Source organism: Meles meles, chromosome 4 (genome assembly GCF_922984935.1).
Source record: "Meles meles chromosome 4, mMelMel3.1 paternal haplotype, whole genome shotgun sequence".
NCBI classification, from domain to species: Eukaryota; Metazoa; Chordata; class Mammalia; order Carnivora; family Mustelidae; genus Meles; species Meles meles.
Genome location: NC_060069.1, coordinates 146808221 through 146823476, shown reverse-complemented (window position 1 = coordinate 146823476; position 15256 = coordinate 146808221). Strand labels below are relative to the sequence as shown.

Genomic DNA, 15256 nt, shown 5'->3' with positions numbered 1-15256 from the left:
TTTTGCCAAGTGGAAAAAGGAAAAATCTTTAGGTGCTGCAGAAAAAAATAATGAGGCCAAGTAAAGAATTTGGATGCAAAAAAGTATGCCTTTAATTAACTATCCAAACTTGACTTATTTATTGAATCTCCCTAGCTCTCAGTTTTATCATTCTCACAGTGAGAGGTTAAATGACATCTAATTTCCATCTTGATTCAGAAATTCTAAGATTCTATGATTAAATATGTCACAAAAAATAAATGGATATTAGTTTCTTACCAAAGTTGCCATCAAGCCCACATTTCACATTTTATATAAACATAAAGAGCTATTTTTTCTTATTTAATCCTAAACAATACTGAGGCACTTGACCAAGATGATTGAATACATTTATTTCCTCATAGGATGACCAGCAGTTAAAACAGGATTGTCTCAGTCTTGCAATGCAAAGACCCATGTCCCAGAAATCTCCTAGTCCTGGGCAAACCAGGAAGGCTAATCACCCTATGTCACCATAGCACTACAACTCTCACTCCAGCCCATAGCCTCCATAGCTCTTCTCCCCCATAGGAATTAATTCCGTTGGTCAGAGGATTCAGTTCCACCCAGTCACTGATTTTATCTCAACCAATAAAGACTTTATATAAGGAACTATAATCCGTATGTGTGGTTCTATTTCTCAGCTTCTATCTAATGGGCTCAAAGAGACCCTTGGTCGATGCTTGTCCACTGAGAATGTATTGAACCTGAAATCTTGCTACCCCCCTGACCCCTTATCTATGGCCCTGACAACCTGCCACACCCTTCCCCCATTCTCATGAAAGCATTGTGCCTGCCATTTGTATTCCCTGATGAAGGCCAGAGTCTTCTTTTGAACCAGTTCAACTTGCCACCTGATAGTGAGTTCCACTACATCTTTCATTTCTGTACAATGACCCTGAAACTGGGTTCTCCTCTCACTATTCCAAACCTCCCATTCAGTCTTGAAAGAGATTCTATGCCAGTGCAGGTCAAGCTGACATGAACCTATCCCTTTGAGCAACATAATGTAAGCAAACCTCCTCCTCTGAAATCATCCCTGGATCCCTCAGTGCTGACTTCCCCATTCTCCCACTGGCTTGCATTATTGGAGATGCCAGCCCAACATATAGCCAAGCTCACCTACATTGGGATATGGCCCTATCATCCTAAGTATGATGTTTCTCCTATTTAACTGCTTCAGCTTTAATTTACTGCTGAAATCTGTTGTGATGTAGGTGGTATTAATGTTCGAGGCTCTGCTTCTCCCCCATATTGATATCAGCTATGCTTCAGCGCTGTTGGAACATGGCTACAAAACGATTAAGTCAGTAAGACAACAAGATTGCTAACCCCCCATGAGAGTCTCTTCAGAGACTTGATGGACAACTAGAATTTCATGCAATTTTCATATACATGTATTCTATTATTTCAGCATGGAAAAAGTGTTCTAGATGAGGAGTCAGGATCGTCAGCTTCAAATGATGTCTTCAGGGGATACTGGGTACGAATAAGATCTGCTGTCTATTGTCACTCCCTAGTGGACCAGAAGTATTGTTTGAATCTAATTCTTCAATCTTTAGTAGCAAGCCCCAGAAATAATGAGCAAAAGCCCCAGGAGGAGCTAACTGCCCTCCCCTCTCCCAGCCCAGAAGGTTAAGATGGTGGCCAGGCTGCAGCCTTTCCAAAAGTAGATCCTCACTCTAAGCTAAGACATACACCTCAGTCAGTGCACATCAGATGTGTGAGGAGATGAAAAGCACAAAAGTAAGTATTGTTCACTAACCCTTTTCCCAAAAGTAATTTTAGAAGACAGGATTTAAGTGACTCAAAAAAAGAGGCAAAATTTGGAGCCAAAACACCTGTGCTTGCTCCTTGCTGGACAGAGAATGTCATATGGCTTGGGAAATCTGGGGTGGAACAGAAGACAGAGGCAGATTAAGCAGCAACAGAGAGGTGAGTGGTCAGGAGGCAGGAAGCCAAGAGCTGCTGGAGCTAGAAACACTGAAAAGGCAGGTTGGCAGCAACTCTAAGAGAGATAACGGGAACCAACCGAGTCAGAGCAGCAGCCAGCTGAGTCAGAGCAAAGCTGAGCTCTGTCTGCACAAGACAAAGCTAGACGGGACCCAAAGAGGTGTCGTAGAGGTGGCTCACTAACACAACAGGTGGGGAGCCATGGAGATGAGAAGTTAGTGGGTCTGCTTTCCCATTATGACTTCATTCTTTAAGCTCCAGACAAAAGGTAGACATTGTTAAATTCTTGTTCCAACTGTTCTTCATTTTTCATGTGTCAGAAGAATCAGGTGTGTGAAACCACTTCAGTGACCAACCAGATATGTAAGTAGTAAACTACCACATATCCAAGACCATACAGTCAGAGACAGTGGAGCAGAGCACTAGTTACAGTGACTAGCACCTACTGAAAATTGTGCAGAGTCTGAGCGTAATGGAACTTGACCAAAAAAGTTCACTTCGCAGAGAGCTGTTACCACCGATTCTGAATTTTACATGTGTGAGATGGAGTGCAGGAGAGAGAACGGACTCAGAAAAGGACAATGTCTTTCTCTCCTAATCCTCGAGTTATTTTTGCTACATCCCCCAACCCTCATCAAAACAAACAAACAAAAACACATCGGAACAAGAAAACTGAATAAAGAGTTAAAAAACCAAAAGTCAAGATAAGGATGTGCCATTTATTGTATAAATTATAAAATATCAGACATTACTGAAATGTTCAGGGACTTAGTTCCTTTATCTGTAAAATGAGGAGAAGGTAATGTTGCTTTCTCAATCTTATCACATATATAAAATAAGAAAGTGACGTGAATAATGTTCAGCGCTACAAACACACACTACAATTATGACTGCATGAGGATAATGGGAGACATTTTTTATTTCCATTTTCTTTCTCTTTTACTTCATTTCTTCCTTGTTTCTCTTTTTAGTTCTTTACTTTAGCCATATAGAGAATATGCTACTTTCAGATTGAACAGCTTTCCAATCGTAGCAAAATATGATAAAGTACAAAGAAGCCAAAAAGAATGTGGAATGTCAGGCTCATCAGAAATACTATTTATTAAGAGCAATTGTTAGATAATGTCTGCCGACTAATCATTGGCAGAAGATAGCATTAGCTCAAAAGCATTAAGACATTACCAACAGCCCTTCCTCTATGTTTTCCTTCCTATCCTTCCCACATTGTACGTTTTACTTTGTTCTCCCTTCAAAATTGTGTCATTTTCCTGATTTTCAGCCAAGTAAGTCTTCTGTCCTTATGTATAGAATTTAAAGTCTCTTGATTATACATAAAAACACTACTAAAATAGACTTCACTTTAAAATGCCTACATAATACTGTGACCACGTCTGTTATTTGTCAGAGACTCCGTCTAATGAAGACAAAATCTGAAGCCACTGCTCTGGCCTTTTGGCTTCTTTTTTTACACTCTAAGAAAAAGAAAGAGGACAGGGGAAAGTAAAATGGAGAGGTACTGGGGCTGCATGGCTGGCTCAGTCAGAGGAGCATGAAACTTTTGATCTCGGGGTTGTGGGTTTCAACTATACATTGAGCAAAATTTTTAAAAATATTTAATTTTTAAAACTTTTAAAATATTATCCATTCATCTGTTGATGGACATCTAGGTTCTTTCCATAGTTTGGCTATTGTAGACATTGCTGCTATAAACATTCGGGTACACGTGCCCCTTCGGATCACTATGTTTGTATCTTTAGGGTAAATACCCAGTAGTGCAATTGCTGGGTCATAGGGTAGTTCTATTTTCAACATTTTGAGGAACCTCCATGCTGTTTTCCAGAGTGGTTGCACCAGCTTGCATTCCCACCAACAGTGGAGGAGGGTTCCCCTTTCTCCGCATCCTCGCCAGCATCTGTCATTTCCTGACTTGTTAATTTTAGCCATTCTGACTGGTGTGAGGTGATATCTCATTCTGGTTTTGATTTGTATTTCCCTGAGGCCGAGTGACGTGGAGCACTTTTTCATGTGTCTGTTGGCCATCTGGATGTCTTCTTTGCAGAAATGTCTGTTCATGTCCTCTGCCCATTTCTTGATTGGATTGTTTGTTCTTTGGGTGTTGAGTTTGCTAAGTTCCTTATAGATTTTGGATACTAGCCCTTTATCTGATATGTCATTTGCAAATATCTTCTCCCATTCTGTCAGTTGTCTTTTGGTTTTGTTAACTATTTCCTTTGCTGTGCAAAAGCTTTTGATCTTGATGAAATCCCAATAGTTCATTTTTGCCCTTGCTTCCCTTGCCTTTGCCGTTGTTCCTAGGAAGATGTTGCTACGGCTGAGGTCGAAGAGGTTGCTGCCTGCATTCTCCTCAAGGATTTTGATGGATTCCTTTCTCACATTGAGGTCCTTCATCCATTTGGAGTCTATTTTCATGTGTGGTGTAAGGAAGTGGTCCAATTTCATTTTTCTGCATTTTTCTGTCCAACTTTCCCAGGACCATTTATTGAAGAGGCTGTCTTTTTTCCATTGAACATTCTTTCCTGCTTTGTCGAAGATTAGTTTAAATAAATAAATAAATAAATAAATAAATAAAATGGAGAGGAATTGGAGCATTGAAGATATTACTAATATTTCAATTTAAAAATCTAAGATGTCTTATGCCATGCACTGAATATTTATGTCCCCACAAAATTCAAATGTTCAAATCTCATCCTCAGTGTGATTGCCTTTGGAAGTGGGTCCTATGGAGGTGATTAGGTCATGAGGGTGGAGCTCATGAACAGGATCTATGCCCTTATAAAAGAAGCCATTGGGAGATCCCTTGCCTTTCCACCATGTGAGGACACAGCGAGAAGGCGCTATGAACCAGGAATCAGGCAATCGCCAGAGAGCAAATATGCCAGCACATTAATCTTGGGCTTTTCCACATCCGTAACTGTGAGAAATAAATTCCTCTTGTTTATAAACCACCCAGTCTATAATAGTTTGTTGTAGGAACCTGAACAGACTAAGCCATTCTGGAATCCCTCCCCCACTCCACTGCCCTATCCAGCTGGCCAATAAGTCTATTTTTTAAATATAAGTCTATTTTTTAAATATATGTCCATTCTAGTGTCTCCTGTCACTGCCTCCTCCAAATCCTCATAACTAAACCATCAGTTCTGCTAGCATAGTGGTGTTATGCATGATTCCCAAATCCCCATAATCCCAAATCTTATAATGCTCTTATAAATGCTTCCTTCTCTTTGTCCTTCATTCTTTCAATCTACAACTATCCTCAGCCTCTCTGTTTAAAACCCTCCAGTAGTTCTCTGTCACTTATAGGCTGACATCAAATATCTAGAGCTCACCCCAGGTCACACATACAGTAGACCATGTCTAAATACTTTTTCACCAAACATCCTTCTCTTCAGTCAAAGTGGACTCGTTGTAAATTATCACCAGGGCATGACTTTTAAAAATGAGATCTCATAAAAAATCATTTTAGAATGATTATACAGTTTGAACCCTGAAGAGTAGCCTTTCGTGTAAAAAATCCTTATGTTCAGGAAATTACCATTAACCTCATAGAACTTAAGAGTTGGGGAGAAAAACATTACCAAGTTGAAATTATATCATACTGATCTGCTTGCTGATTTCTTTCATTCTTTCAACAGATATTTACGTGTCCATCATGTGTTCTTCATAGTGTTTGTTGTAGTAGACCAAGTGAATGGTCACTGCTAAATAGGACTGTGAAGGAATGTTTTGTAGAAGAAAAGATATTGGGAGATGGAGAGAAGTGAGTTGGGGGGAACTGGAGGGGAGAAAAACCATGAGAGACTGTGGACTCTGAAAAACAATCTGAGGGTTTTGGAGGGGGAGGTTTTGGGGGTTGGGTGAGCATGGTGGTGGGTATTATGGAGGACACGTATTGCATGGAGCACTGGGTTGGTGCATAAACAATGAATTCTGGAATACTGAAAAGAAATAAAATAAAATAAATGAAAAAAAAAAGAAATCCATTTAAGGCCCTATGGATAGCAGGGGAAAAAAACATTCTAAATGAAAAGTCACAAGTGTACACATGTAAGGGGACAGGTTGTAGACTGACATGATTATAATGGGCATAGTGGCTGGAAAATGTAAAATCAACATACAATGCCAAGGTCTAGTCCCAGATAAATGTTAAGGAATTTTTATAGCAACTTTTGGAAATAACAGTCATTATTATCTGAATGGAGATGGATAAAAGTTAAGTATAAGCTTCATGATATATCATAAATATTTAATGGATCACTTTCGGGATCTAGGCATGACAGGGTACACTGTATAGAGGATTTTCAGTAAAGCACATGTATGGAGAAAGAGGAAGAAAAAGGAAGAAATATCCCCAAATTAGGGCATATGTCAATATTTTCAAGTATTTGAATCCTGCAGAATAGGCAAAATGGTACCACTGAATGGCCTTTTTGAAGGCATCATTTGCTATCTCTACAATAAGATGTGTTGATAATATTAATCTCTTATGACTGACTGACTGAGTGACTGACTTACTGAGTCAGAACAGTTCTTTTAGGATTGGAGTTCAGTTTCAGTAATAATTTGTTTTGAGAGCATACTAATTATGTATTTTCATATTACTTGGAGTAGCAGAACATATAAAATAGTGTTTCAAAACAGTTGAGGAACAGAACAGAGAATCCAGAAACAGACTCACACATTTATGATCTGTTGAGTTAACAACTCACAAAGAGTAGAAAACACTTGACAATAAAAAGGAATGAACTACTGACATGCTCAAAAACTTGGATAGATCTCAAAAATAATATGCTGAGTGGAAGAAACCAGGCACAAGAAAGAACATACTGCACGATCTTATATGAAGTGGAAAACAGTCAAAAGTAATCGATAGTAATAGAAATAAAATGAGTATTTTGCCTGGAGTAGGGAGTAAAGATTAACTACACTGAGACACCAGGGAGATTTCTGGGGTTATGGGAATATTCTGTATCTTATTTGGAGTAGTGGTTACATGGTATATCCCAGTTTCATAGGGCCACCATCACAAAGTGTCACAAACCGAGTTGCTTAAGCAGAGAAATTTGCTGTCTCATAACACTGGCAGCTAGAAATCTGAGATCAAGCTGTCAGCAGAGCCATGATTCTTCTGAATGACTAAAGGTTCTCTGACCAGAGACTTTCTCCAAGATTGTGATAGTTGCTTGGTTTCTGGAAGTGTAACTCCAGTCTCCCTATGACATCTCCCCTGTGTGCAAGGATAACAGTAATATCAAATTAGGGCCTGCCCTAATGACCTTGTTTTAATTGGACCACTACTGTAAAGACTCTTTCTCCAAATACGGGTTTAGTACTAGGGTTTAGGACTCCAATATATCTCTTTTGTGGGGAGGGGGACAAAATTCAACTGACAGCCCATGGTTTAGACATTTGACACAACTCACAGAAGTGTACATTTAAAATGTGCACATTATAACCAAGCAAATATACTTCAATAAAGTTGATTTTAGAACAATTGGACATCTATGAAAATTTTGACATGTAAAATGCATATTAGAACTTATGCTCTTCTCTGAGTACAATAGGGTGCTAAAAGGGTGAGTTCTGATTTTGTCCTACATTCTTCAACTATTTTAGAGCCAGCTTATTAAACTTAGCAAAAAGACACCATTTGTCTCATTAATCCTGGTACATAATATTAACCAAATCTTGTCGAATGCTGCTTATATTTTGCATAGACCAAGTGATTTCCCGATAAAGAGCTGACTTATTAATTATCATATGGTTTCACCTACTTGTGGAACATAAGGAATAACATGGAGGACATTAGGAGAAGGAAAGAAAAAGTGAATTGGGGGAAATCGGAGGGGGAGACAAACCATGAGAGACTGTGGACTCTGAGAAACAAACTGAGGGTTTTGGAAGGGAGGGGCAGGGGGATAGGAGAGTCTGGTGGTGGGTATTATGGAGGGCACATATTGCATGGAGCACTGGATGTGGTACTTAAACAATGAATATTGGAACACTGAAAAAATTTTAAAAATTATTTAAAAAGAGCTGATGTGTCAAAAAATAAGAATATGAATTGAGTATGTTGAAGAAATAAAAAAAAGTGGCCAAAATTTAGAGTCCCAAAAGATTTAAACCCCTCTAGTTGGGTCTCATCCATGGAGAGCAATATTGAAGAGTGGGAAGAAATCTCACCCTGTAATGAATTGTGGGAAGAAATATCACCCTGTAATGAATTGTGGGGAACTCCATAAATCCAGAGACTTGTAGAATGAAAACCATCTTAGGGGCCAACAAGAATACCTTCTTTTTAGAGAAGTTAGGTGCTTTACCCAACGTCATATGGCTAATGAGAGGTAAAACAGGGACTGGAAACCACATTTCCTGACAACTTAACTGATGCTCATACCCCAAAACCCCTGCTCTGTCCACACTCAGTTCTTGTTATGCTCTGTGAAATGCAAAGGAGTGAAGGAAGCATTTAATATGAACAGCACAGAAAGAAGGAGCTAGAATTTCATGTCTAGGAATGTCAAACACTAATTTCTTTGTATGATAAAAATGAAAAGAGGGGCCACTGGGTAGCTCACTAGATTATCTGACTCTGGGTTTTGCCCAGGTCATGATCTCAGGGTCCTCAGATGGAGTCCCACATCAGGCTTTACACTCAGCAGGGAGTCTGCTTAGGATTCTCTCTCCCTATCCCTCTACCCCCTCCACTTGCACTTGATCTCTCTCTATCTCAAATAAGTAAATAAATCTTTTTTAAAAATGCAAAAGTGAAAGAAAACAATACTTTAAAATTGAATATATTCCTTATATCTGGATATGTCTTTCCTGTAGATAACATAGTTTTGCAAGAAATTTCTGTCATGTGGAGTTACTTGATGTGTGGAAGCTTGAAAACACACATAATTTTTGTCTTAAATGGTTCTCTAACTACAATTTAAGTATATTTCTAAGAGTTTATATTTTTTTTGATTAAAATAAGGTTATTAATTTTCTAGGATTCAGAAAAACACTTTCTGGTAAGAGTTCATATTCCTAGTCAATTAAGATACACTCATATTTTTCTTTCACTTATAGAACATTCTTTGCCTTGAAACCTAACTAAGCTATAGAGAAAGAATGTCACAATCATTCTGATATTCACATAAATCTAAATGAAATGGTTTTTTTTACTTCTTTAAATAACATCTTTAACATTAGAAGCATAGTTGTTGTGAAATAAGAAATTATCTAAAGATCTCGTAATTTGTGACATGATCTCTGTATCATACACACACACACACACACACACACACACACACACACACACACAACTTGAATTCATTCTTTAATTTACTAAACAAAAAATTTTAAGCCCTTATTATGGGTCTGGTTCATCACTATAAAAATATAAAACACCAGCACTAAAACATAAAAATATAAGATGTTTTAAATGTTCTATTTCCTGATCAGAAATTGTCACTTAAACCATAACAACTGTTAGAAGAAGATAACTCCAGGCCATCTGTCAAATGTTTACCATTCTCAAAACTCTCCCCAGAGGGAGATGCAACTCTGGCTCACCTCACCAGCAGTAATTCCATTTTTCCTAGGCTCAAAGTGCTCTAGGTGCCCCAGGCACAAAAGAGAAATAAAATAAAGTCATGTCTCTAGGAAGCTTACGTTCCACTGGAAGAAATAAAAATAAACAAATAAATACATGATTGAATGTCAGGCAGTAAAAAGTTCAGAAAGGTAGCCGGTAATAGGTGGGGAGTTAGTATTCAAATACAACAGTCTAGCAGGTGACATTTGCACAGAGACCTGAATAAAATAATAAAGTAGGTCTGTACAGATCTTGGCAGAAGCTATTATAGCCAAAGGACATAGCAAGGGCAAAGATCAAGGCAAAAACGTATCTGGTGTGTTCAAAGAACAGCAAGCCCAGCATGGCTGAGACGTGTGGGATAGGGGGACATGAGAGAAGTGTAGGGCCTTGTCTTCGTATTTGTAGTCAATGCCATGCAAAGTCTTTTGGAAAGTTCTGAGATAATAAGGGACATAATCTGACCAGCTTTTCTAAAAGACCACTTTGTTTTCTGTATGCAAATTAGACTTGAAGAGAACAATAAGAGCGGAAGATGAGTTACAAGGTTTTCTTTGGGGCTCCCGGTGAAGGCTTTGAGTGGGGCAATAATGACAAGGAGCTTAGAAGTAGTTGGATTTTAGCCATAGTTCTGAGAAAAAGCGAAGAGGATTTACAAACGTAATGTGGGTATAAGAGAAAGATCATTGGGCCTGAGCAACCAAGTGAGTGGTGGTATCATTTACTGAAACAGGGACTCCTAGAGGGAGAAGGAAATCAAGGTTCAATGGGGGGCCTGGGAAATTTGAGATGTTCACTAGGCATCTACAGAGAGATGTCCCACAGTTGAATACTTGAGTCTGGAGTTTAGGGAGAGCTCCCAGCTAGAAAGAAAAGATTGGAGAAACACCATTTTATTGATAATTTTTAAAACCACAGGATCATTGAGAGCACTGCGACATAAGCGTCTATCCAGAAAGAAGAGAACCAAAGACAGTGCTGAGTTTTTAACAGCATCTTACAGACTTGCAAGACCAAGAAGAGCCAGTAAAGGAATCTGACAAGGAATTTCTAGGGAAGGAACAGGAAAATTAGAGAATGTGAGATCCATGAAGGCAATAGTATTTTAAGATGGAAAAAATTATCAATGGAGTCAAACATGGTAAAAGAACAAGATGAGGGCTAAACATTCATTGTGCAGAAATCAGACTGGAGGCTAAAAATGGACAACCCAGAGAGCATGAGTGGTCTCTGTGAATAATATAGGGGCAATGCCTGAATGAAAGAGTTGCCAGAAAGCATAGAAGGTAATGGTAATGTAGCTAACAAGGATAAAAACATTTTCCAGGGGCCTACCTGGGTGGCTCAGTTGGTTGAGCATTTGAATCTTGGTTTTGGCTCAGGTCCTGATCTCAGGGTCCTGGGACTGAACCCCGCACTGAGCTCCACACTCAGCACGGAGTCTGCTTGTCCTTCTCCCTCTTCTCCTCCCCCAACTCACATGTCCTGTGTCTCACTCAAAAATAAATAAATAAATCTTACACACACCCACACACATTTTCCAGGAATTTTGCTATAAAGAACAGCCCTATGTGGCAGTAGCTGAAGGAGAAGCCTGTTTAAGTATCCTAGATTTTCTGGTTACAGCTATAAAATAGCTTCTGCCTTACAATCAATTCAATGCTCATAGGTGGGGGTTTCTAAATGTGCAAACCTTGTCTTAAATTATAAATTCTAATTTTAATAATAGCCATAATAAAACAAATTGAAGTTCAGGGTGCACTTTCAATACTCTCTGGAAATGTTCAGCGGGAAAAAATGCTGAGAAATGCAAAGCAACATTCCGTTTCATTTAAGCTACCCAGCATCTTAAAGTTCTTCTGTAGCTCCCAGAGGACATAACCAATTACTGTGCATACCAAAACTCAATAAATTCCAGATGGAATGAATTTTATGCCATCAAATCCCAAGAAATTAAGGTTTAAAGGAACGCTGAAACAAAATATATGAGATTGCCTGCAGATTGGGGTTCTGCCAAGAAACTGTAATGGCCTTGTTCCTAAAGTGTAGTACACAGAGCAATGACTTGGGCAATTTGGATAAGAAACATGTAAGACAAAATCTGTAAAAACTAGAAAAATGAAACCACATTAACCAACAAAGAGATGGATCAGTGGTGAGAATTCTCCTATATGTTTATGCCACTGCTTATGGATTTCTTTACCAGAAATATGGAGTGAACCCTTTCCAAAATATTGCATCAGTCTCCATGTAATCATTTGAGTTCCTTTTCTCTGAGTCTGGCAAAACTTACAAGATCATTTCTTTTAATTAAAATAATTCTGGCTGGGCACTCTGAGTAAATGTCCCCTTTCCATACACTCAAAACTCCATCTTCAGAAGACAAGAGAAAACCTCGTGTACTCAAAATAACACCACCCCTCGCTGGCCTCCACACAACACTCAGAAGCTGTAAAGGGGGTGTCCCAGGCCACCACCCCTCACTACCTCTACATTTGAAAACTCAACACTACTCTCTGCCTTGAGGTCACTGGGATTCATCACATCACAGCCCTTTGCACTATTTATATGCATCACTGCAAGAGGCTCAGACTGCTGGGCCACACTTCACCTCCTCTAATCCTCCACATCTTTACACATCCCCGAGTCTGTCCCTGGACTCTTGTCTCTTGACTCTACCCCAGCTCCTGAAACTCTTCCTTGTGCCCTCTGGTTCTCAGACCAAACATCCCCAAATACCCAAGCACCTCAACCTCTTTCTGGGGCTTTATTGCCCTTCTTAGTTTAACAAGTATCTTGATTTTCATGAAGGCATGCTGCCCCAAAAGCCCTCTCAAGGGATGGCTATCTTCTCCCACAACCCCGTACCTTAAGTGGGAAGCTTGAAGAGTGTCCTCCCTGTTTCTCATGGTCACTTCCACTTGCACTGTCACTTCCACACTGGGGTTATGCTTCCTCCAAACCCCAGCTTTGAATTCCTCTTGTTTTGCAAAAACCCTCAGCATCCAGTTTACTGTTAGCTTTTTTCCAAAACTACTTCTACCTTTCATCCTACTGATTTCAATATTCATATGAATGATTGTTTTTAACACCACAAGCTCTCAGCTCATTAAACTCCTATTCTCCATAATCACAATCTCAACAATTCCTCAACCACATACTCCCATGGTCATAAACCAGGCCTTGTCATAATAAATAATTGCAACTCCCTCTAATCTCAATTTCAAAAACTCTTATTATCTGACATACAACAATCCTTCTGCTCCAATGAATCTTCATCCCTTTAACCTTACCCACAACTACTCATTCTCCTAATGTCTTTCTCTTCCTCCTTACCCAAATTTCAATTCCATTTCAAGCATTATAGATCCTCCCCTGTGAAACTCCTGATCCCTGGTTCCCCTCTTACTTTATTGTAGTCTTTTAGCAAAACTTGAACCCTGGTCAAATGTATCTCCCTACCTTACCTACACTTCCATCTATGCAACTAAGTATGGCTAGAGTAAAAAGCACAAACAGGCTGGTTGGTCTCATTTTAAATTTATGACTTCCAACTTAAAGTGAGCCCTTATTGATGCCCCCAATTTGCTCCCAAATTGTGTTACATTTCCTTAGACTGCTCACGGTACTATTTACTAAATGATTATAAGATACCTTCTCCTGTCTCCTTGAATCTTCCACACCCAAACCCTCTTAACATTTCACACGTCCAAATGATGACCTTTCTTTCCACTTCATTGAGAATATTTAAATAAAAAGAACTTCCTCAAGTTCCCACCACTACCTTGACCCACTCATCAGCATTGGTCCCCATACACTATAACTTTGTTTCTATTACTATACATCAGTGATCCTTAAAGAGTTGTCCCCAGCCCAGCAGCATCAGTGTGACTAGGGATATCAGAGGTGTGAATTCTCAGATGGACTCAGACCTACTGAATCAGGTCTGAGTCCATCTGAGAATTTGGTGGACTCCCTGGGAGTAGGGCCAGCAATCAAGTTCCCCCAAGTGATTTGACACATGTTATAAAACTTGAAAGCTATCTGGGAAATATTTTTTTTAATTTATCCTTGGTCCTCTCCCAGATACTATGCTTTAATTTTTAGGGGATGAGACATAGATCTCAGAAGTTTTAAAAGCTCCCCACGTGATTCTAATACAAAATTTTGGAAACCAGTGCTATGAATGAAATATCTATACCCATATCTGAGACAATCTGTCAATTTCATCAAGAGCTTTCAACCTGTCTTGGCTTCTCAAAGACACTGTTTCAATAATTCTCTTTATTCTTTCTTTTGCATCTTCAATTTGTCTTTTACATTAGCTCATCCCCAATTTCCTAAAACATGCTGTCCCAACGCTTGTTTAAAAAAAAAAATCCTTTGACTTTCCAGTTACTGCCCTATTTTCCTCTCCAGTTACTGCCCTATTTTTCTGCTCACCTTTACAGAAAAATACTCTTAAGAGAAACCTATACTAATTATTTCCATTGCATTTCTTTCTACCCCCATTCTCATTAAACCCACTCCCCTCATTACTATGAAATCTGGATGTATCAAGGAACTGATGACCCCCATGCTACTTAATCACCCGGTGGTTAAGTAGCATGTCCATCTCCACTGTACTTGATATATCAGCAGCAACTGATCATCACTGTTGATCATTCCCTCCTCCGAGAAACACCTTCTTCAGTTCACTTCACTTCACTTTACCTCCTTCACTTTCTTTTTAGGAAACTACCATCTCTTTTTAATTTTTTCTCCCTGCTACATGGGAAGTTCCTTCTGTCCCCTCTGTTGGTTTCTCCAAACCCGAGTTCTGCACCCAGAACTCTTTTCTCTCCATGCTGACTCCTTAGGTGATCTCATCTCATCTAAAGGTTTTAAATACCTTCTAATGCTAACACCTAAAAAATTTCACTCTCCCAGTGAGACCTTCCTTCTAAACTCAAGAATCATACAAAGCCAACTGCCTACTCATTGTGTCCTAACAGACACCTCAAATGCAACATGCCCAACAGATAGCTGAGATTTCCTCAAAAACAGAGGTTCTTTCACAGTCTCTCCCCCAAATCAATCAATGGCAACTCTGTCCTTCCTACTTGAAGTTATCCTTGATTCCTCTGTTTCCCTCTCTATCACACAAACACACTTGTTTATTGTGTCTACCTGTAAACTGCCATTTCTCTTGCTTAAATTAGGCCACAGTATCCTCATTGGTCTCATGAGGTTTACCCTTGTCTCACCAGAGTCTACTTTATTTTTAGCTAACATAACATATTATTTGTTTCAGCATACAGAACAGTACATGTTCTGTAATTCATCAGTCTTAGACAATACCCAGGACTTACCACAACACATACCCACTCTGATGTCCACCACCCAGGCACCTCACCAGAGTCTATTTTTAACTCAACATACAGGGATTCGCTTCTAAGGCACACCAGCCCTGTCACCTATTCACATAGAACTCTCCAGTAGCTCCTTGTTTCACTCATAGTAGGAGTTAGGGGTTTGCAATCCCTGAAAATGCCCATCAAATTCTAGTCTCCTAGTTCTCTGACCTCATTTCTTGGTATTCTTCTATGCAATCCCTCTGTAATTACAATGGCATCTTTGCTCTTCCTCTTCACATCACCCACAATCTCACCTCAAAGTTTACAAAATAAATTTCCCATTCACCCC

The 15256-nt window shown here is 39.2% G+C and overlaps 1 long non-coding RNA gene across 1 annotated transcript in view; it reads right to left on the bottom strand.

Annotated features, from left to right (window-relative positions):
• LOC123940098 overlaps positions 1–15256 on the bottom strand; it is a 315785-nt gene that overhangs the window by 76028 nt on the left and 224501 nt on the right. The window lies entirely within an intron of this gene.